The following is a 21,456-nucleotide window of genomic DNA, read 5'->3' on the forward strand; positions in this document are numbered from 1 at the left end:
CTGCCTTCCCCTTCTCCACCATACCCACTGCTGAGCCTCTGGAGAGTCTCACAGCCCAGCTCCAAAGCTGTCAGTCAGGGAGACAGCCAGGGGGCAGGGAAAGCGGCAAGACAGACAGACAGTGAAGGTGCAGTGAGCCTCTGTCCCTGTCCTCCTCCGTGCGACCAGCGTCCAGCATCCCTGCCCTGTCCTCCTCCATGCCACCAGTGTTTGGCATCCCTGGGTGTCTCTGAAGCTTCTGGTAGCATTTGGTCTTTTTGATGCCGTCTGGGAGATTCCCACAAAGCCAGTCTCTCTGCAGCTGGGTGGGAAACACCTTACCTCGAAGGACAGTTGAGCATGCTTGCACGTCTTCCTTATAATGCACTCCTCGTCTAACCTAGATCCTGCATGCTGTAGTTCAGCGCATTTCATGTTCTGCTGTTTTATGTATTTGATTTATTTTTGCATGTATATGTGTGTGGGCTTGTGTACACGTGTGTGCGTGTGTGTAAAGGTCAGAGGTCAATATCAAATTGTTCTCCACCTTATTCTTTTGAGACAAGATCTCTCACTGAACCTGAGGTTCACTGATTTGGCTAGCCAGGCTGGCCAGCAAGCTCCAAGCCATGGACTCCTGTCATGGACTGCCCCACCCCTCATACACACACCCAGCTCTGGGTTTGCAGCTGCTGTACCCAGCTTTTTCTGTGAGTGCTGGGGATCAATTTTGGGTTCTCATGTTTGCACAGCAAATCCTTTCTGACTGAGCCCTGGGCCCTGTTTTGGTTTTACTGATCATCGAGGCTCAAGCAGAAGGAAAAGCACCTTTTGTCAAGCTCTTCATTCTGTCTCTCAGTCACTGGCTCCCTTTCTGCTGTGTGGGAGCCCCAGCCCAGTGAGAACTGTCAGGGATCCCGGGTGGAGCCCGCAGCAGTCCCCCACCTAGGCAGAACCAGCTCTGGGATTCTCTTCCCTTCATCTCGCATCATTATTGAGAGATGGTGCAGGTCTTGGAGAGAGAGGGAAAAAAAACAACCCGTTGGCTCTGGAAAAATGATGTGTGACACTCTTCATATGGATCAGGTAATTAACGGATGCCCTGACTTCCTCCACCATAACACTAGGGGGGTGCAGGCTGCACTCTCTAATTCCAGATAATTAAAGAGCAATCGAGCTCTCTCAAGCTGCTTGGGGAGGGAAGGCCTCTGCCATTAACAAGGCAGAGCCTTCTCCATTCTCCACACCCGGCTGCAAACCTCAGCCTCTGCTTTGCAAGCTGACGGACAGCCAAGTCTCAGGCCGCAGCCTCTGCTACAGCCTTCTGGATGTGTGTGCACATGTGCCTCTGCGTGCATGGGCATTGAATGCGTGTGTGCAGACGACACACCTGTGCATACGTGTGTTGGTGTAGGACCATCTACTAGAGTCACACCTGCTCTTAGAGTTTGCCCCCCCCCCAGGAATCTCTGCATGCTTGTTGCTGCCACCCCAGAGAAATAGTTAAGTCACAATTGTGAAGAGCAAGCTCAAAAGGTCCCTGTTTTATCCCCAATAAATGTCCCTTGTGTCCCCGTTCCTAGGAGATTCCAGGACATCCACAGGCCCCTGAGCTGAGGGTCTGTGGGTTTTAGCAGTGACTAGTGTTCCACAAAAAGACAGCAATCACACTGTAGAGGTCCATCTGTTCCTCCGGGCCATTAGGGCCACCAGGCTGCTGCTCCTCCTGGGAGATGTGTCGGTGTGAATGGCATCTGTGTGACAGCAGAACCTGGAGTCGGCAGGGGCCTCCGCGGCCTCCCTGGGAGAACAGAGCAGAGGTTAATTGCAGGTGGAGGGGACTGCCAGATCTCCTGGATTCACACAGTGCATCTGACACATTTCCTGATAAATCAGTTCCCTCTTATCAGCCGGTCTCCCAGGCCTCCACACTTCCATATCTGACTCGGTTGCTCCTAGTTAGTGGATTCAGAACAGCCTGTGGACTCACAAGGAAGGGCTGGGTGAACTCTGGGCTCCTGGACCAGAAATGCAGCCAGTGGAGGCTTTTCATCTTATTAATATAGTGTTGGTTTAAATTTTTTATTTACTTTATTGTGTGCGTGTGTATGCATGTGTGTGTGTCTGTGTGTATATGTGTGTGTATGTGTGTGTCTGTGTATGTGCATGTGTATGCGTGTATGTGTGTCTGTGTGTATATGTGTGTGTATGTGTGTGTCTGTGTGTGTGCGTGTGTATGCATGTATGTCTGTGTCTGTGTGTATATGTGTGTGTATGTGTGTGCATGTGTATGTGTGTGTGTGTGTGTGTGTGTGTGTACTCAAATACATGAGCATGCGCGAGTGTCAGTGGTGTACTTGTGGAGGTCGGAGCACAGCTTGTGGGAGTCAGTTCTCTCCTTCTACCATGTGGGTTCCCATGATCAAACCCAGCTTGTCAGGTTGACAGCCGTCACTTTACCTGATGAGCAGCCGTCTCTCTGACACGAACATGAGGTTAAGTAGCAAAGCTTTCGATGAGAGGAAATCAGTTTGTCCATTTTTCCGGAGAGTCCTAATCTTCTGCATTTTGTCCCATGGAGGTAATTTCGCTCTAGCCTCCCACCCCTGGCCCTTTCTTCCACATGTCTGGTGGCTTCAGCACACACATGTAGGTCTGTGACCAATTCCAAGCTAGAGCTGTATGTAGGAGTCTTCATTTTTCTATGTGAAAATGTCGTTTTAACGCCGACCATTGACAAGGCTGTGCTGCCCCTTCCTTCATGAATTCCTGGTAAGTCTGTTGAGAGCAAGTCAGCCACACACACATCTCTCTTCCAGAGCTAGATTGTTATGTTCACCCGTCCGAGCAGATCACCTTTCTTCTCTTCTCAAGCCTAGGGCCTCACCCTGCCAGACAAGCGCTCCTCGGCTCCTGGGCGCCTGGGCAGCTATGGTCACACCTTGTCGCAGCCCTTTACCTACAGGCCAAGAAGACACTGGGGTTATACCAACTGTCAGCCATGTCTACTCCGATGAAGCCTTCTGGGAGAGCCAGGGTGAAGTCTCAGTGTAAGGTGCTCGCAGTGCCCCCATGAGGGCTGGAGTTTGGATCTCCAGAACCCACTTAAAAGTCGGTTTGGAGTGGAGGAAACAGTGAGGAAGGGATCCAGTGAGAGACTCTGCCTCAATATATAGAGTGGGCAGTGACAGAGGAAGACGTCAGCCTCAGGCCTCCACAGGCACTTCCACACACATGTGCACACACACACCATGTATACATACATAAAACACCCCAAACTTTCATGAACGGAATGGCAACGTGGGGTGGGGGCTCCATGGACCTGTGCTGGATTTGGCTGGGACCTGTGGTTATAGGACACTCTTAGCCTGAGCTGCTGTAACACAAATACCACAGGCAGAGTGGCCGAGTCAGCAAATACATCTTTCACAGTCCTAGAGGCTGGGAGATCCAGCTCAGGGAGTGAGCAGTTCATCCTCAGTAGAAGTTGGCTGACTTTCCTTAACCTCATGTGGGGGAGAGAGGAATAAAGATTTCTCCAGTATCCTAAGGGGTCTGAGGTCTCAGTCACAGGGCCCCACCCTTGTGACCTAGGCATCACCCTGTAGGTAAAATATTCTATCCCACCAGCCAGCTCCCAAACAACTGCACAGAGACTTATTATTAATTATAAATGCTCAGCTGATAGCTTAGGCTTGTTTCTAACTAGCTCTTATAACTTAAATTAACCTGTTACTATTATTTTACTTCCTGCCACGTGGCTCATAGCTTGTTACCTCATCTTGTATACGTCCTGCTTCCTCTGCATCTGGCTGGAGACTCCACCCTTCTTCATCTCAGTGAGCTCTCTTCCTGTCCTCAAGTCCCACCTAACCTCTTCCTGCCTAGTAATTGGCCATTTAGCTCTTTATTAAGCCAATGAGAGCAACGCATCTTCACAGCGTACAAAAAGATTGTACCACAACATCACCCAGAGACTCCACCTTCTAATACCTCCACACTGGAGTTCAGGCTTACCACACAGACTGAGGGTGACACAGCACTGAGTGTCACATCCTGCTTGTCCTTACTCCAACAGAGGCTGTGGTGACTTACGGTTACTTGTGTCACCGTTAGAATGGTGTCTCAGGGTTTCCATTGCTGTGAAGAGACACCGTGAACACAGCAACTATTTTTTTTTTTTTAATGGTTTTTCGAGACAGGGTTTCTCTGTGTAGCTTTGTGCCTGTCCTGGATCTCGCTCTGTAGACCAGGCTGGCCTCGAACTCACAGAGATCCACCTGTCTCTGCCTCCTGAGTGCTGGGACTAAAGGTGTGCGCCACCACCGCAACTCTTATAAAGGAAACATTTAATTGAGAGGGGTCACTTACAGTTCAGAGGTTCAGTCCATTATCATCATGATGGGGAGCATGGCAGCATGCAGGCAGATGTTGTACTGGAGGAGTAACTGAGAATCCTCATCCTGCAGGCAACAGGAAGTCAGCTGAGACAGTGGGCGGTATCCTGAGCATAGGAAACCTCAAATCCTGCCCCTACAGTGACACACTTCCTACAACAAGGCATACATACTCCAATAAAGCCACACCTCCTAACAGTGCCACTCCCTAAAAGATTTTGGGGGCCAGTTACACTCAAACTACCATAAACAGGCACCCTTGTGCCAGACGTTGTGTATATTAGGCCCCTACCCCTTTTTGAAACTGGAGTGCATGTGTCTGAGATCATGTGGTGGCCTCAAACTCACTATGCAACTGAAGATGACCTTGACTTTCTCATTCTCCTGCCTCCACCTCCCAAGGGCTAGGATTACCTGTGTGAATTACCACACCCAGTGTAGATGATGCTGGGAGTGGAACCCAGGGCTGCCTCTATCCAAGGCCAGCCCTCTACCAACTGAGCCACACCCCAGCTCCTGTATGCGCTCTCTTAATTCCTCATGGTTTTATGGTTCACATTTTGTAAATACAGAAATTGAGACTCATGTAGTAAAATTACTAACCCAAGATCAAGGTTCTGAACCCGGACTGACTAGCCATCCTGTGCGATACAGTAATGCGTATGGAGACCACATGTGGGAGGCGCAGCAGAGGAAACGGGGTGTGAGTCTAGGTGCTGTGTGTGTGCCTCACCCTGGCCACTTCCCATCCACAAGGCAGAGATGAGAGGTTGTGCAGAGTCAGGTCTTGGGCACCCAGCCTCATGCAGGGCCTGTGTTTTGGCTCATTTTCCCAGTCTTTCACATTCTTTCTAGCATATTCTAAGTCCTCCTGCTTCTGGCCTTATGCCCTGCTTCTCACTTAGCTCTGAACATCCATCAGTGCCACAGCTCTGCTAAGACTTCCGCTCCTCTTCTGGACACGGATTTTACCAAATCATGAGTTTCCTGCATCCATTTCCCACCTCTGACAATAGCAGACATCACTAATCAATCACAGCACCCTAGCTGTTCGAGCATCCCAAGCCTTCTTGATCTTTCTCAATAAAGGATGGCCTCTGGCAGTCTAGGATCAGCATGAGGAATGAACTCCATTTTCCATCCTGGTTTTTCTCTTCTCTTGTAATTTTTATGCTTAGGCCCACTCTGGACTTGATGTCCAGTCAAGTACAGCCTGTGTTTCATGCATGCATCCATCTCCAATTGAGACGTTCCTCCCAGAGCAAGCCCTGAGCACACCAGGAGTGCAGTCTTCACATCTGTGCACCCTAGCACCTGGCACAGGCCCCTGCACAGCATCCAGAGTCTTGGGCTAGCTTGCTGTCACGCAGGTTCCGGGCTGAATCAGGTTAGCTGGTCCCAAGGCCACCAGTTTAGCATCCTTGAAACTGAGATTTGGAGTCCTTTGCAGGTCTCTCCTGGTTTCCTGCCTTATACTTCAACTTGTCCCCCTCTCCCCACTCCCCCTGTCTTGTACAGCTCACACCACACAAATATGTAGGATGTGTTTTCAGTCACATCTGTCCTCACCCTACCCTGCCCTGAGATCCCAGCTCTTTGGCCTTAGTTTTGTTCATGTCCCGTCTCTATTACCTCCAACAGTGCGTGGCACTCAGTAGGGAGGCAGGATTTCTTGATGTTGAGGGGACTTCCTGGAATAAGTCTCAGCTCTTCTGTCTCGGCTTCCCCTGGGGATGGGATGCTGCTTAGGCGCTCTGATTGGCAGGTGCATATGGCTTGAATAAATAGGAATAGGGAAACGTGTTCACACTTGCTCAATATGCTCGGTCTTGTTGACAACCTAAGGGAGCTGGGGAGGTGGCAGGAGGAAGACAGTGGGAGGACTCTTGGGCTCCAGGGTAGGAGGACGGCCAGGCCTGGGCTTTGTGCCCTTCCTGGGGCTCCACTTAGTAAGCAAGGACCCTTCAGTGCAGGCTTACCCTCCTTCGTCCTTGTCTGCAACACAGACCTTGCCTCTGCCCTGAGCACTTCCCAGAGATTCTGGAAAGTCACTTGTGTGTGGTAGTTTGAGTGTAACTGGCCCCCATAATCTTTTAGGGAGTGGCACTGTTAGGAGGTGTGGCTTTATTGGAATGTGTACGCCTTGTTGGAGGAAGTGTGTCACTGTGGGGCAGGATTTGAGGTTTCCTATGCTCAGGATACCGCCCACTGTCTCAGCTGAGTTCCTGTTGCCTGCAGGATGAGGACTCTCAGTTACTCCTCCAGCACAACATCTGCCTGCATGCTGCCATGCTCCCCGTCATGACAATGGACTGAACCTCTGAACTGTAAGTGACCCCTCTCAATTAAATGTTTCCTTTATAAGAGTTGCTCTGTTCATGATGTCTCTTCACAGCAATAGAAACCATAACTAAGACACTGTGCAAAAAGATGTCTCATGAAACTAAATCAAGTGCCTGTAAGCCCATGGGGAAAGAACATTAGGACAAGATTCAGGCCATACTGCATTTGGGGCCAAACTCTCTTAGAAGTCAACAGGGTAACCACAGGCAAGGTAAACTGATCCCACAAACCACACAGGCCCAGCTGTAGGAGCTATGAGGGGTAATGGATCAGACTTCACAAGGGGGCCATGTCTGCTCCAGAGTCGATGGCCCAGGGTCCACCAGCACCTGTTGATTCTTGTACGAGTTTGTTTGCTTGTTGCTGTGATGAAAATCTGCTGAAGCCACTGGAGGGAGGCAAGGTTTATGTTGGCTCGTGGTTCGGAGGATCCAGTCCTTGTGGTGCAGAAGGCAAGGTGGCCAAAGCCGGTCAGTTTATGGCAGTGAGAGTGTGAGGCGCCTGGTCACGTCATGGAGACAGACAGGAAATGAGACCGACCAGAACCAAAGAAAAACATACCTTTCAAAGCCCATCCTGTCAGTGAGCTAGGCCCCTCAAAGTTGCTCAGTTTTCCCAACAGCCCCGCAAGCTAAGAATCAAATGTTTGAACACGTGAGCCAATGAGGATATGGACCTCAGTGGTTCTCGGGCATCTGTGTCTGGATGAGAACTTTAGAGGCTCAGTTTCCTCAAATGTATTAACAACAAGGTGGCTCCGTGGGTAAAGATGCTTGCTCCCAAGCCTGAGATGACCTGAATTCTCCAGGTCCCACAGGGTGGAATGAGAACTGACACTTGAATGTTGTAGAATATTATTTTCACTAGGCAAAGATGTGTTACATTTGTTTACGCTGCAGAATATTACTTTAACTGTGTAAAGGTGTGTTGTTTTTGTTTATGCTGCATCTCTTAAACGATGTAAGGCTGTGTGCTTAATTATGTAAAGGTATGTTGCATCTGTTTCACCTTGCCTGCCTAAGGCACCTGATTGGTCTAATAAAAAGCTGAATGGCCAATAGCTGGGCAGGAGAGGGATTGCCAGGCTGCCAAGCAGAGAGAGTAAATGGAGGAGAACTTGAGGCTGGAGAAGAAAGAAGGAGAGAAGGAGGAGAGAGTGAGGGACATGCCTGGGGCCAGGAGCCAGGCGGATGGCAGGCAGCCAGCCATGAGGAGCAGTGGGGGTAAGGGACACAGAAGGAAGGAAGGTTAGAAAGCCCCGAGGCAGAACAGGTAAAGAGAAACAGGTTAATTTAAGTTCAAAGAGCCAGCAAACAAAAGCAAAGGCTGAGCATTCAAAACTAATAATAAGTCTCTGTTCGTGATTTGGGAGCTGGTTGGCGGCCCCCAAAGAGAAAGCCTGGTGCACTTGGAAATCATCCTCTGACCTCCACGTGAGCACCATGGCACATCTGTGTACACAATAAATAATTAGGCGTAATGAAAAATTTTAAAACAGCACCAACTGTATTATGTGAAGTTCCCTCTTTCGCTCAGCCTGGACTGATGAAATGCGTCCTACAGACAAGAAAGCACAGACTCGGGGCCTAGAGAGCTGGCTCAGTGGTGAGTGCTCTTCCAGGGGACCTGACTTTAGTTTCCAGAATCCACATTACTGGCATAACCAGGCCTGAGTTCAAATGCTGCTCTGCCCCTCGAAGCCCCTTGGCTCTAGGAAGATGACCACCTGTCTCCATTTCCTTCTCTGTTGGGTCACAATACAATGGTTGTCATGAGGACAAAATGACAAACGCAGCCTCACACCTAGGCCCAGGCCCATGGGGTTCTAGTCCCTGCTTCGCCTTTGAAAAACAGGATGCGTGACAGGCCACTGATCTGCATGTCATGTCAACAGCTGGCCCTGCTGCATTAAGTTGGAACCAGTCCTGTTACAGCTTGTCACACACAGCTGTTGCTGCTGTGGCCGCTGGCACAGGCAGCCCAGAGCTGCAGGTCCCTTGCCAAGCAAGCAGTACCTCAGTGGAGGACGTCTTTGTTCCCTCGTCTCCAGGGACCTGCACGGTGGCCGGAAACACTGGTCCTTTCTCCCTTTGGAAAAAGACACAGTGTGCCCTGGAGAATTCTCCGTGTCTTGTTATCGACAAGTCTTTCTGTAGCGAGAGGCATGTGGCTGCCAACTCCACAGCGCCACTTCTCGGAAGTCATGTTTCTCTTCTCGGAAGTCATGTGTCTCTATGTCGTGTGTGTCTGCAAGTGTGAGTCTGCCAGCTCACGGCTGCTGAATGGCTTCAGTATTGAGAAGCCCCAGCATACTTGGAGGTGGTACCTGGGACACCTGCAGGGTGAGACATGTATGTGTGAGTGGCCAGGCTGGGACTTGAGATTCAGCAAACCTGAGTCACCTGTCCTGGGCCATTCCAGCCAGAGGTTTGGTTCCCAGTCCTATCTCTACCCATCCATGGATTTCATTCCACTCTCCTGGGATTCCTCCTTCCAGCCTGCTCAGTGTTTTTATGGTCATTTCCCTGACTCTGTCTCCTTGTTCATCATTACAAGCCTCAGGGCCAGGGATGCAATACTTGAGGTTACCAGAGAAAGGCCCCCCAAGCTCGGGGACTGAGTTTGGCAGCCTTCCATTAGTCTAACAAATATCTGAAGATGGGTCTGGGGAGATAGCTCAGTTGGCAAGGTTTTTTCTATGTAAGCATGAGGACCTATGTTTCATCCCAGCACCCATGTTTAAAAAAAAAAAAGTGGGGAGGGCTGGAGAGATAGTTCAGCCGTTAAAGGCTAGGCTCACAACAAAAAATAGTTTAAAAAAGGGGGGGGGGCTGGTTTTGGTGGCATGCTGGGAGGCAGAGACGAGAGGACCTCTGGGGCTCACTGGTTAGCCAGCCCTACCTACTTAGTGAGGAAAAAAGGCAGACAGTACCTGAGGAACAACACCTGAGGGTGGTCTTTGACCTCCACGTGCAGACATGTGCACACACACCTATGCACACATGTGCAACTCATGCAAACATACAAGTACCAGGAGACCCGTGATACTGGAGGGTGAAGTGCCTGCCATGCCTTTTCTATCCTTACCATTCCACCTAGCCTAAGAACCCTGGCTCTCTAAGACTTCCTGGGACCCTCATCCCAGCCAAAGTCACCGTCATCTCCCACTTGGTCATCACACCTGTCTTAGGGTTCTTATTGCTGTGAAGAGACACCATGACCACGGCAACTCTTACAAAGAAAACATTTAATTAGGGCGGGCTTACAGTTCAGAGATTCAGTCCATTATCACCAAGATGGGGAGCATGGCAGCGTGCAGGCAGATGCGGTGCTGGATGAGAGTGCTACATCTCTCAGGCAACAGGAAGTCGACTGCTACACTGGGCAGTCTCCTGAGCATAGGAAACCTCAAAGCCTGCCTCCATAGTGACGCACTTCCTCCAATAAGGCCATACCCACTCCAACAAAGCCACACCTCCTAATAGTGCCACTCCCTATGAGATTATGGGGGCCAATCACACTCAAACCACCATACAAAGGTAATAAGGAAGGGGCTGAGGAAAAGAAAAGAAAACATACTAAGAAAGAAGATTTAAACCTTTTCACTACAAAATAAAGAAAAAGTAGGCAAATGAGAATTAAACAAAAGTAAGAGATACAACAAAAACAAGGTATTTTGAAAATTAAACATAAACATGTCTAAAACAAGAATCCGAGTATCTTGATTCTAGGTCTTCTGCAGTTTGGGGTGCCATGGAGTGGTGGGCTGGGGTCTGTGGTGGCTCCCTCTGCTGCTCGGGCCAGTGCTCTACACAAGCAGAGGGCTGGGCCAGCCAAGGCTGTGTCGGCGTCCGGCTATATTCCCTTTGGAAGCTTCCCCTCTCTGCTGTGATCTGACATCTCCCAACCCTGGAGACCAGATCTGGGTCCAGAGCTCTTAGTCCCTCCCAGTAGCAAACTACAGGCTACAGCGGAGAAGTTCCACAGGCCAGGCAATCTCCCGGTCACTGGCTTGAAGCTGAGCCTCCACCGTAACCCACGGGGGAGAGGCTTATTCCTTGCCACGGAAAACAGAACCCTCCACATCTCAGATCCCTCTCAAGGGGATGATGCCCTATAGCACTCATAGAGACTGAGAGCAACATGGTGCTTCCTGGAAGACACATCACTCCCCTATCTGCACCCACCTGGAGGATTCCAGTGTCAGAATGAGAACAGGCAGAGAGGCAGGGGAAGTCCCGGGGACACGAGAGGAATCTCACCCCAGAATCTGGCTGAAGCCTGTTGCTAACAGGACTGCAAGAACTCCATAAATCACCCCTGCTAAGTCCGTCTGCTTCCCAGCTACAAACCTGTAGCTTTCCAGGAATCTCACCAGAAACTCCGGTGACAGGGAATGGACATGGACTGAACCCCTCCTGAGAGCCTAGTGACTCCTGGCTTCTCCTTCTAGGACTATGTCCAGCTCAAGAGCCATCTTGCTCATATGAGAGAGAAAAGGAGAGAGGACATTTCTTAGCATAACTTGAGAGCCACCAAAATGTACCCTCCTTCCCTCCCCAACCTCTTCCTCTCATCAGAGAATAGTCTCTCTCCTTTGCCGCCCTGACTCTTCCCACTCACGGAGTCACACAAAGCATGCTTCCAGCTCCGCCCCCCCTTTCCTTTCCTTGGAAGCCCTCTCGTTCTTAGGAAGCTACTAATGCCACCATGGAGGCCTCACTCTATAACATTGTCTAACCCTAATCATTTCCCAAAGGCCATCGGCACCCACAGATGCCATCGCCGCATGGCTTTGTGGAACATATCTCCAGCATGTGAAAGTCTGGCGACACTTCAGACCACAGTGAGGATGGAGACAGCAGCCCCCGCAGCCCTGGCCTCAGTTCAGTGGCATCATGAACGGCTCTGACCCGTTTCTGTCCATCCTGAGTCACCTCTGCAGGGGCCCAAACCAGGAGAGCTGAGCCTCTGGCGTTCCTGGGGCAGGTGACAGAGAATCGGTCCTTTCATCTTATGAGACAGAAGGGTTTCCTGAGCTCTAGAAAGGAGAGATGCCCAGGAGGAAAACGGATCCCTGTGCTCCGGGCACTTGAACACCCTCATGGCCATGTACTGGGCATCAGGTCTGAGCAAGCAAGAAGGCTTGTGAACAGAGAACCCAGTGGGGCGTGGGGTTCTGGGCAGAGAAAACTGTGAAACTGATGGGGGAGGTCCTTCCCAGCCCCAACCCGACACTTCTTCAGGCTGAGAGTGCTCAGGAAACCGGCCACTGAGATGGGGTTCAGGGAGCGGTCCTGATGTAGAGCTGACTGCTGCTTCCAGAAACCTCTCCAGGAAGACTGTGCACCACTCCTAACCCAGAGCGAGGCCCTGTGTAGAGCACTGCCCTCTCTCTCACTGCCTCTGAGCAAGGCCATGAGGCGGCACCACCATCGTGAGCCCATCACCAACCATTTCCTGGGGCTTTGATCAGCCTCAGTCGGGAAACCTCCCGGACACAGAGAAGGGCGTCCAAACTCCCAGTCCCATAGTCAACTCTCATTTCAATCAAGAGGCCCCCAGTTCATAGACTTGGATTCTTGGGGCCTGTGGTTTTTCTTCTTAAAAATCGAGCTGTGCCATTGCCTCTTTGAGGCCCCAGGAGTCTGAACAGAGACAGTTCAGTTTCCAAATGGGTGGAGAGAAGGGGCCTGTGCCAAGCCCCAGGGACCTGGCTTTGGGAGGGCTGATCTGCCATGCTCATCCCTGGGTGGCTGTGAGCCAGGCATCTTCGGGCCAAGACAGTCTGTGCCCTGAGCACGGTTCTGGCCCCAAGCCAGACCTAGACCCCCTCCCAGACCCCATTTGATGGCTAATGCTAGAGGCTGGGCTGGGGGTGGGGGTAGCCAGACCCCTCTGCGTTTTGCCTGGTCATCCTCTCAGAAAACCAGTTATCTCAGGCTTCACACTCAGCCTTCTTCCCTCACTAGACTGCTGATGGGGGGACCTCCTTGAACTCTGCCAGATCTAGAGCCTTTTATTCCAGGGTCTGTGGGTGGAGGCATTTCCAGCTGCCCCCACTCCTCAGGCCCATCTTCTCCCTTGTTCTTGCTGTGTTGATTTGCATGCCATTTTGCTTGTGGTCTCCATGGCAACAACCACCAAATGGCCTAGGGATAATGGAGGGACTCTGGGTAGGGGCGGGGGTGGGGGGGAGCCTCCTGAGTGGTTTTGACTTCAAAAAATGAAAACAGTGATTCCGAGGCACGCTTGGCACAGAGTGGCAGCCCTTCCCCCGCCCGCCCGCCCGCCCGCCCGCCCGCAATCCCGCAGTGCCCCTCACCCAAGGTTTCTTTCCGACTCAACTCGTGACGGGGAGGGAGGGCGGTATCTGGAATGGGAACCCTTGCATCTGGCTTCAGAACAATGGAAAGAACCAGAGAAAACAGAGGAGGCAGAGGAGGGAACCCTTGGGGCAACCAGCGCCTTCTGGAGCCATCTGCGCCCCCCAGGATAAATCTCCCACCAGCAGCTCTCCTCCGGCCATCTTTGTTCTTCCTCCTGCCTCTTCCCTCTCCCCTCCCCAAGTCTCCTCTCCACAAGGAGAAAGAGAGAAAAATAGAAGCATGACTTCATGTCTTGGGGCCTAGCTTCTGGGTCGAGGATCTAGCGGACTCTAATTGTTCACATATGTCCAGCCCTGGTTGTTTACAAAATGTGTTCATAGCCATGAACCCCAGCCCTTGAAAGGCCAGGGAGCGAGGACAGGGATTATTCACCAGCTTAAAGATGAGCAGAGAGAAGCTCAGGTCAGTGGGTGCAGCAGACAGAGGGGGGACCCAGGCCACCCAACTCTACTGGTCTCACAGAGGGGTGCCTCAGGCCACTCCTAGCTCTCCTGGTCTCCAGAGGGCTGGAAGTCTGGCCTTCAATTTATATTGTATACGTTTGAGTAGACCCAACTTTCCTCTTCGTCCATCCCATGGAGTTTCTCTAGCTAACTGCTCCCCTGCCCCCAAGGCTCTGTGGGTGCTGGAGGTCTGCTGCTGTCACCCTGGCTCCTGTCACCCTCTGACCCCACAGAACTCGGCCCTGCTGCTGACTGTGGCCTGGCGCTGGCCTAACCAACTCTATCTGCTTCTTCATTTCTTTTCTTTCCTTCATGTCGCTTCTGCGGGTGCAGTGGTTTCTAGAAACATCAGGATTGTTCAATAAACCTTTGTGACAAAGAACCAGAACAGCAGCAAGTCTCAGGAGGAGAGCTAATCCCTGACAGCCGCTAAGAACAGTGGGAGCTGAGGCTACACCCCAGCACCTTCCCTTCAGGTGACAACAGGGCTCAGGACCTCCTCAGAGCCACCTCAGACAGCCCCGAGATAATGACCAGCCAGACCCGCAGCCACACACCAACCTCTTTGTTCCCCTTCCCCACGAAACCTTGAAGTTCCTGTCAGTCCCTCAAGACAGATCTGGAGTCTTGGGAAGTTTTTACCAACCTTTCCCAGGGTGGCCTCACACAGTGAAGCATCTGCCCTGACCCCCCACCCTGCGGCTTGACTTTCTGGTGGGCGTACTGGGACAGGTGGCTGAACCTCATCTGTTTGGACTTTGGGGAGCAGAGGCTAATGACAAACCCCAATAACAACCAGCTTCTTAGAGAAAGCGCAGTGCAGTGCCCAAGGTAAGACAGAAGAACACAACACATTGCATGCCGGGCTGCAAGATCTCACACTGGCCATTCCTTCACAAGAGGAGGAACTCGGGTCCAGAGAGTCTGAGTGGAGTTCCATCCGCAGCACTGCATAAGCTGGGCATAAAGTAGGCGTGGTGGCAAATCTGGAATCCTAGCACTAGGAAAGCAGAGGCAGGAAGATCAGAAGTTCAAGGTTATCCTTGGCTCCATATCAAGTTCAAGGCCAGCCTGGAACACACGATGAGTCCCTGTCTCAAAAGTGCAGCCACAACCAATGGAATCATGAAAAATGCACAAGGCAGAGAAGGAGGAAGGCAGGGACAAAAAACAGATGGGACAAATGGGAAGGAAAGACAAGGCAAGGTGGCAGATGAGCCTCATCTCAGAGACAACCCATTAAACATGAATGGTCAAAACCCTCTAGCTGAAAGGCAGAGACCAGAGGCTGGGGAGATGGCTCCGTGGGTACAGTGCCTGCTGTTCAACCTGAGGACCAGAGCTCAGATCCCAGCACCCACGTAATTGCCAGGTAGGCGAGACAGCCCACCTGCAGCCCACATGTTCAGGATGTGGAGACAGGGATCCTGGAGCAAGCCAGCCAGGCAGAAAATCCCAGACAATGAGCTATGGGTTCAAGTGAGAGTCTCTGCCTCAGTATATAGGTTGAGAGCAATGGGGGGAAGACTCCAGCACCAACCTAGAGCTTCCATATGTACCACACAGACGTATACCTACACACGTATGTGCATGCAGGCCACACACAGACACACGAAAATAAAACCAATTAACAGAAAAAGAAAGGCAGAGAGTCAACCAGAAGGAGTAAGGGGCAGAGACTGTCCTGCAGGGAGGCAGAGCAAGCTGAAAAGAGAAGCAGACGCTGAGGGTAAGCGGCAGGTGGGGGATATTTAAAATTTAAGGCAGGTTTCTGCTGCTGAGCCTTGACATGAAACCAGACATCATTCATGGTTTTGCTCAGGAACCATTATCAGGAGAGAGTCTATAGGACCCAGAAAGAAGATAAAGATCCAAATATTCAAAGGCAGATTAGTTAGATTTTTCTAAAGATGTGTTTGTGAATCCACCTCCACCAGTCCTTTCCTGGGGTTCCCAAGGCTTTGTGTGTTAACAGCAGAGTGATTTTGGGCATTGACCCTGTGCACAGCTGTGCTCCAAGCTTGCTGGAAAGGGAGCACAGCCTTATTCAGCTGAGAACCCCCAGGACTGGACAGCACCCACCACACTCCTAGCTGAGGCTCCATAACGTCCCTGATTGATTGACACCGCTAATGTAGAATTTGCGTGTTTCTTTTCCTAGGGTTCAATAAGAATGATATCTGGGGGCTTAGGTGGCAGTCGAAACAATGTGATAATCAGAGCAATAAGTTCTGTGTGCACACATGTGTTTATGTGTGTATGTATACACATGTGTATGTATGTTCATGTGTGTGTGTTCACACATGTATGCTCATGCATGTGCATGCACGTGTGAGTGTGAGTGTGTGTGTGAGTGTGAGTGAGTGTGTGTGAGTGTGTGTGAGCATGTGTGAGTGTGTGTGTGAGTGTGTGTGAGTGTGTGTGTGAGCGTGTGTGTGTGTGAGTGTGTGTGAGTGTGTGTGTGAGTGTGTGAGTGTGTGTGTGCATGCACGTGTGAGTGTGTGTGTGCATGTGTGTGTGTGTGTGTAGCTCAGGAGACAATTTTGGGTGTCATTCCTCAGGTGGTGTCTCCTTGTTTGCTGAGACAGAATCTCTCCCTAGCCCAGAGCCCACAAGCAGCGAGGCTGGCTGGCCAGTGAGCCCCAGGGGTCTGCCTGCCTCAGCCTACCTATTCCTGGGATTACAAGTGTGGACCACTCCGTCCAGCTTTTGTTTGTGTGTTCTGGGGGTTGAACTCAGGCCCCCAGTCTTGCAGGGCAGCTGCTTTGCTGACTGAGCATCTCCCCAGGCCCAAGAAGTTCTTTCAGAAGGAAATGTAGGACGGGCTGCTGAGGGCCAGAGTAGCCCAGGCCAGCAGTGTGCTCTAACAATGGTGACAATGGGGCAGGATGGCTCAGCAGGTAAAAGCACTTGCCACCAAGCTCAGTGACCTGGCTTCCATCCCGGGAACCCACATGGTGGAGAGAGAGAATCAACTCTCCTAAGTTGTTCTCTGACCTTGGCACACGTGCTAAGGCACACTCATATCCCCCCAATACGCAAATAAATAAATGTGAAACTAGGATTTTTCATTTAGGTGCTGGAGAGATGGGTGGTGTAGGGGTCAGGAGCACTTGCTGCTCTTACAGAGGACCCGAGTTTGGGTCCCAGCACCCAAATGGTAGCTTAAAACCATTTGTAACTCCAGTTCCATGGGATCTGATGTCCTCTTCTGGCCTCCACAGGAACTTGGTACACCCTGGTACACATACATGCATTCAGGCAAAACACTCAAACACATAAAATAAACAAATCTTTAAAAAAGAAAAATAAATAAATTTAAAAATCAGCCATACCGCCCCCGCCCCCAAAGTCAGGCACAGTAGCCTGGCCACTGTGGCTACCGAGCGCTCAAGGTGTGGCTAGTGTGTGTTGGGGGCGGGGGCTGTGCTGTAGTATCTGCTTCATCCTGGTTCCTCCATGCTAATCAGCTCCGGTGTGGCTTTGACCTCTGCACCGGAAGCCCAGCTGTGTGGGCTGGTCTCCTCCCCCAGAAGCCCCTAGTGGTGGGCCTGGACTCTTGCTCCAGGAGACACCTGACAAAGACCAGGAGTGAGGCCTGGTGATCCTATCTGCCGATCTGGCAGGTGCACATACACCAGGGGTGAGGCGGCGTCCAAACAGCCAGCTCTGCCCATCTCCCACCCAAACCCAGGGCGGCACGTGGCATCAGTCGCTTGGCACGGCCCTCCTCTCTGTTTGCCAGTTCCCCCCACTACCTCCCCTCTTCCTAATTAACTCCGCGGCAGCGTGTCTGTGTTCCTCTGCCAAGACTGCGAGCCAGCATCCTGGCATGTGCCTGCCTGCGGGGTGGAGATGAGCGCCCCCACACAGCCTGGCACCGCCCCCATACTTTAGCAGCAGGGACCCTCTCCGACCTCAGGTCTGGGTGGCAGGGGTGCCCCTGGCTGGCCGGGTGACAAGACAGGCCCCAGGCTCCAGGATTTGTATATTAGTTAAGAAGCATTGAGTAATTGCTGCCTGGGTTCTGGCTCCTCCTCCCGCGAGGAAGATGCCGAGGTCTCCCCCATCATGGCCAGACCTGGCATGAGCCCAAGAGGAGGAGCTGAGGGGGCGGAGGAGCTGATGGGGAGTAGGGAGGAAGGAGTCTCTGGGTCCTCGTGCCTCGTACCGACTCTGATGGGCACACACAGGGGCTAAAGCCAGGAGCAGGGAGAGCATCCAGTGGTTCTCCCAACCACCCTCCATCTTCCCCAGCCACCCTCAGCCTCGGGTTGCCGCTCACACAGTGAGGAAGGGCAGTCAGACCTTCTCCGGAGGCGGAGAGAAATGTGAATTTCTGGGCCCAAGCCTGCATTATAACCCTGAAATCCGGATGGCAGCCTGGGAATCTGCATGGCTCCCACCACCTGGCCTCTCTCAGCCAGTCAGTGGTCAGGTCACCAGAGACCAAGCCCCCTTCCACCTCGAGGGGTAGATAGCTCAAAGGGCCCAGAGACAAAAGAGGGGCCAGCATAGACAGCCACCTAGAATACAGAAGAAAACAAACGGTGTCCCAAATCACCCTGCATCTCCTAGCCCGGCGAAGGAGCTGAGGCAGAGGAGGAACTGTGGAGTCCCTCTCCTTTGTTCCCCAACATCTGGGGAGGAGAAGAGGAGAGGGAGGGGGCTCTAGTAGTTAAGAATCAGCAGCCAGCACATCTGGGAGCTCTGGTCTGCCCTCTGCTCCTTCCCTCCCCTCTGTCCGTGGGCTGCAGGCTCAGCCTGTCCCTATGCCAATCTCCCTGGGGTGACAGGAACATCCTCCCTGCAGGTGAGAGAAGCCCGGCTCCTGCCAAGGCCCTGCTGTCCGGGCACGAGAGCCTGCCGCACAGGGTCCTTCCTGGTTCATCCCTCTCCTGTCAGCCAGCTGTGTGTGTGTGTGTGTGTGTGTGTGTGTGGGTTATATGTGGGGGGGTTGTGTGGGGGAGTATGTGTGTATGGGGGTTATGTGGGGGGGTATGTGGGGAGGTTATGTGGGGCGTATGTGTGTATGGGGGTTATTGTGGAGGGTTATGATATGGGGGATTATGTGGGGGGGGTTACGTGTGTAGGGGGGTAAGCTCAAAACTCAGTAGGAGAACTGGGCCCGCGGAAGACCCTCCATTGATTGTAAAAAGAGAGGGATGGAGGGAGGAGGCGGGGATAGGAGGAGAGAGAAGGGGAAAGGAAGTCAGAGAAGGAGGAAGGGCAGAGGAAGAGAAGGGCGGGAAGAGGGGAAGAGAGGAGGGGGAAGGGCAAATGGAGGAGGCTTGGAGGGAAACAGGGGTTTGAGAAGCTTGGAGGGCACGAGAGTAACAGCCCTGAGCTGGAAGCTTGCTGTCCTGGCTCCCGGTGCTGGTGACTCCTCAAGGGACCTAAGCCCCACTCCGGCTTCTGGCTCCAGTACAGGGAGGGCGGACCCTGCTGTCCAGACCTGAGCTCCGCCACATTGGGATTTGCCTGCTTGATGCCAGTCCCAACCTCCAGGTACAGCCCAACCTCCCCCCCAGGCTTCCCACAGAGCAGGCATTCCCTGAACATCCCCCACCCAGCCTTGTGCAGGCCAGACTCATCCATAATGACAGGTAAGGATGTCAACCCATGCTGGAAGCCACCCGGCTGGAAGCCACCCGGGACCACGTAGCTTGCAGCATGCTCTGTCATAAAATATCTTATTTCTGGATACAAAAACAAGAGGCCTATTGATTTTTCCTCGAGGTCACACACCTTATGGGGGGCCCTGTGTAGCTCAGTTGTCATGGACTCTCTCCCTGAGTGCCCACTGGGTCCAGGTGGCCGCTGACCCAGCGGGCTCGGATCCTAGTGATGGCTGCTCCAGAGCCAGCCCCAGCATGACAGCCTAGTTTCTTTTACGTTGCTGTGATAAAATACCCTGAATGAAAGCTTCTGGGGGAGGAAGAGCTTCATTTAGCTCATAGTTCCAGGTGTCAGCCCATCACTCGGGGAAGTCACAGCCCTAGAACCTTAAGAGAGATGGCCTCACATCACAAGAGCAGACAAAAACAAACACAGGCCTGTTTATGCTCAGCTTCCCCTCTGCTCTCTTACAGTCCAGGACCTGGTGCCTAGGGAATGGGGCATCCACAGTGGGCTGTGTCTTCCCACACCACTTAAGGCAACCAAGACAATCTCCAGAAGTAATCACTGGCCAACCTGATCTAGCAATCTCTTATTGACACACTCTTCCCAAGTGACTGTAGATTATGTCAAGCTGACCATGAAAACTGGTTATCACATCTTCCCAGCCTAGAAGCATTCCAGGCAGGTGATGGCTCAGACACTGGAGAGAAGCCCCGAGTGTCCATGTCGTGGGTCTGCACAGTCCCCTTAGGAAACGTAAGTCCACAGCAGAGATGTATGTCTGCTCACTGGGTTCATGCAGCTCTGAGGGAGGGCTTGCTCAGAGCTCTGCTCGATGGGTCCTTCACTTGGTGGAGAGAGGCTTCTTACTCAGAGCCTGATGGGTCTGGCTCCAGCAGTGGTCACTCACCGGCAGCATCTGGAGCCAGCCACCCTTTGTTTCTCTCTCAGGCTCAGTCCACTCTTGATAAGATGGTCATGACTCCTCAGTGGTAAATCGAGACTTGTACCTGGTCTTTGTTCCTGGCCTTAGACCCATGGGAAATGGCAAAGCCTTCGGTAATGGTTTGAAAGAAAATGGTCCCCATAGGGAGGGGCACTATTAGGAAGTGTGGCTTTTTTGGAGTACGTGTGGCCTTGCTGGAGGAAGTGTGTCACAGTGAGGGCGGGCTTTGAGGTCTCCTATGCTCAAGCTATACCCAGAGTCTCAGTTCACTTCCTGTTGCCTGCGGATCCAGATGTAGAACTCTCAGCTCCTTTTCCAGCACCATGTCTGCCTACATGCCACCATGCTCCCCACCATGATGATAATGGACTAAACCTGTGAAACTGCAAGCCACTCAATTAAATATTTTCCTTTATAAGAGTTGCCATGGTCATGCTGTCTCTTCACAGCAACAGAAATCCTAACTAAGACACCTTCCCTCCTTGTCTGAGGAAATGTTGGCAGCATCTTCTCTCAGCTCTCTAATGCCTCATGCTCAGAAGCTAGTCATCCCAGCTTGATTTGAGAGGCCATGCAAATTGCCCAAAACCAAGCCCAGCTCTGAGGGAGGGGCACATTCAATGGCAACAAGATCCTCTTAAGTCCCTAACTGTGCACTACTTAGAAGTCAGAGGTCAGTTTACATCCGTGAGTGAAATCATCTCCCCAAGTCTCTCTTCTTCTCACTCCCAAGGCTTCCCCATCCACAGCCAGCCTTTGCCTCAGACCTCTCCCCATCCACAGCCAGCCTTCTGCCTCGGACCTCTCTACTGCAGGCTGCAGGAATATATCATAAGAACTCAGCTGGTTATGGCAAAGTCACTACCTGGAGGGATCAGGGAATTCCTCCAGAGGAAGCCAAATCCCAAGGAGTTTTTGGTGTTACTTGGCTTGTTATATATCAGCTGTATTCTGTTATGAAATTCATGTGTGCTTCATAGTTTTCCCAATTGACTTTTCCCTAAGAAAGGCTAAGAGTGTGGACTGATCACTCTCTGGACATACACATTCCAGGCATTTGGAGAACAGCCTCCGGAAAGGCTTTCTCTGGAATCAGATTATCTCCCTTAGCCACTTTCAAGGACTAACAGTGATAACGGCCCACATGCAAGTCTCCTGATTTAAGATAAATTCCACAAGGAGACACCACCTAGGTCAGGTGGACGTTAAGAAATAGCTTTACACAGTTTAGCTTGGACCCTCCTTTCTTATACAACTTTACTAACAGACCCCTAACTTCTTTCCTAACCACTTCTCGGAATGTAGACTGAGCACACAGATCCCCTTCTTGATATACT

This window comes from Peromyscus maniculatus, chromosome 8, assembly GCF_049852395.1.
Source record: "Peromyscus maniculatus bairdii isolate BWxNUB_F1_BW_parent chromosome 8, HU_Pman_BW_mat_3.1, whole genome shotgun sequence".
Taxonomy (NCBI): domain Eukaryota; kingdom Metazoa; phylum Chordata; class Mammalia; order Rodentia; family Cricetidae; genus Peromyscus; species Peromyscus maniculatus.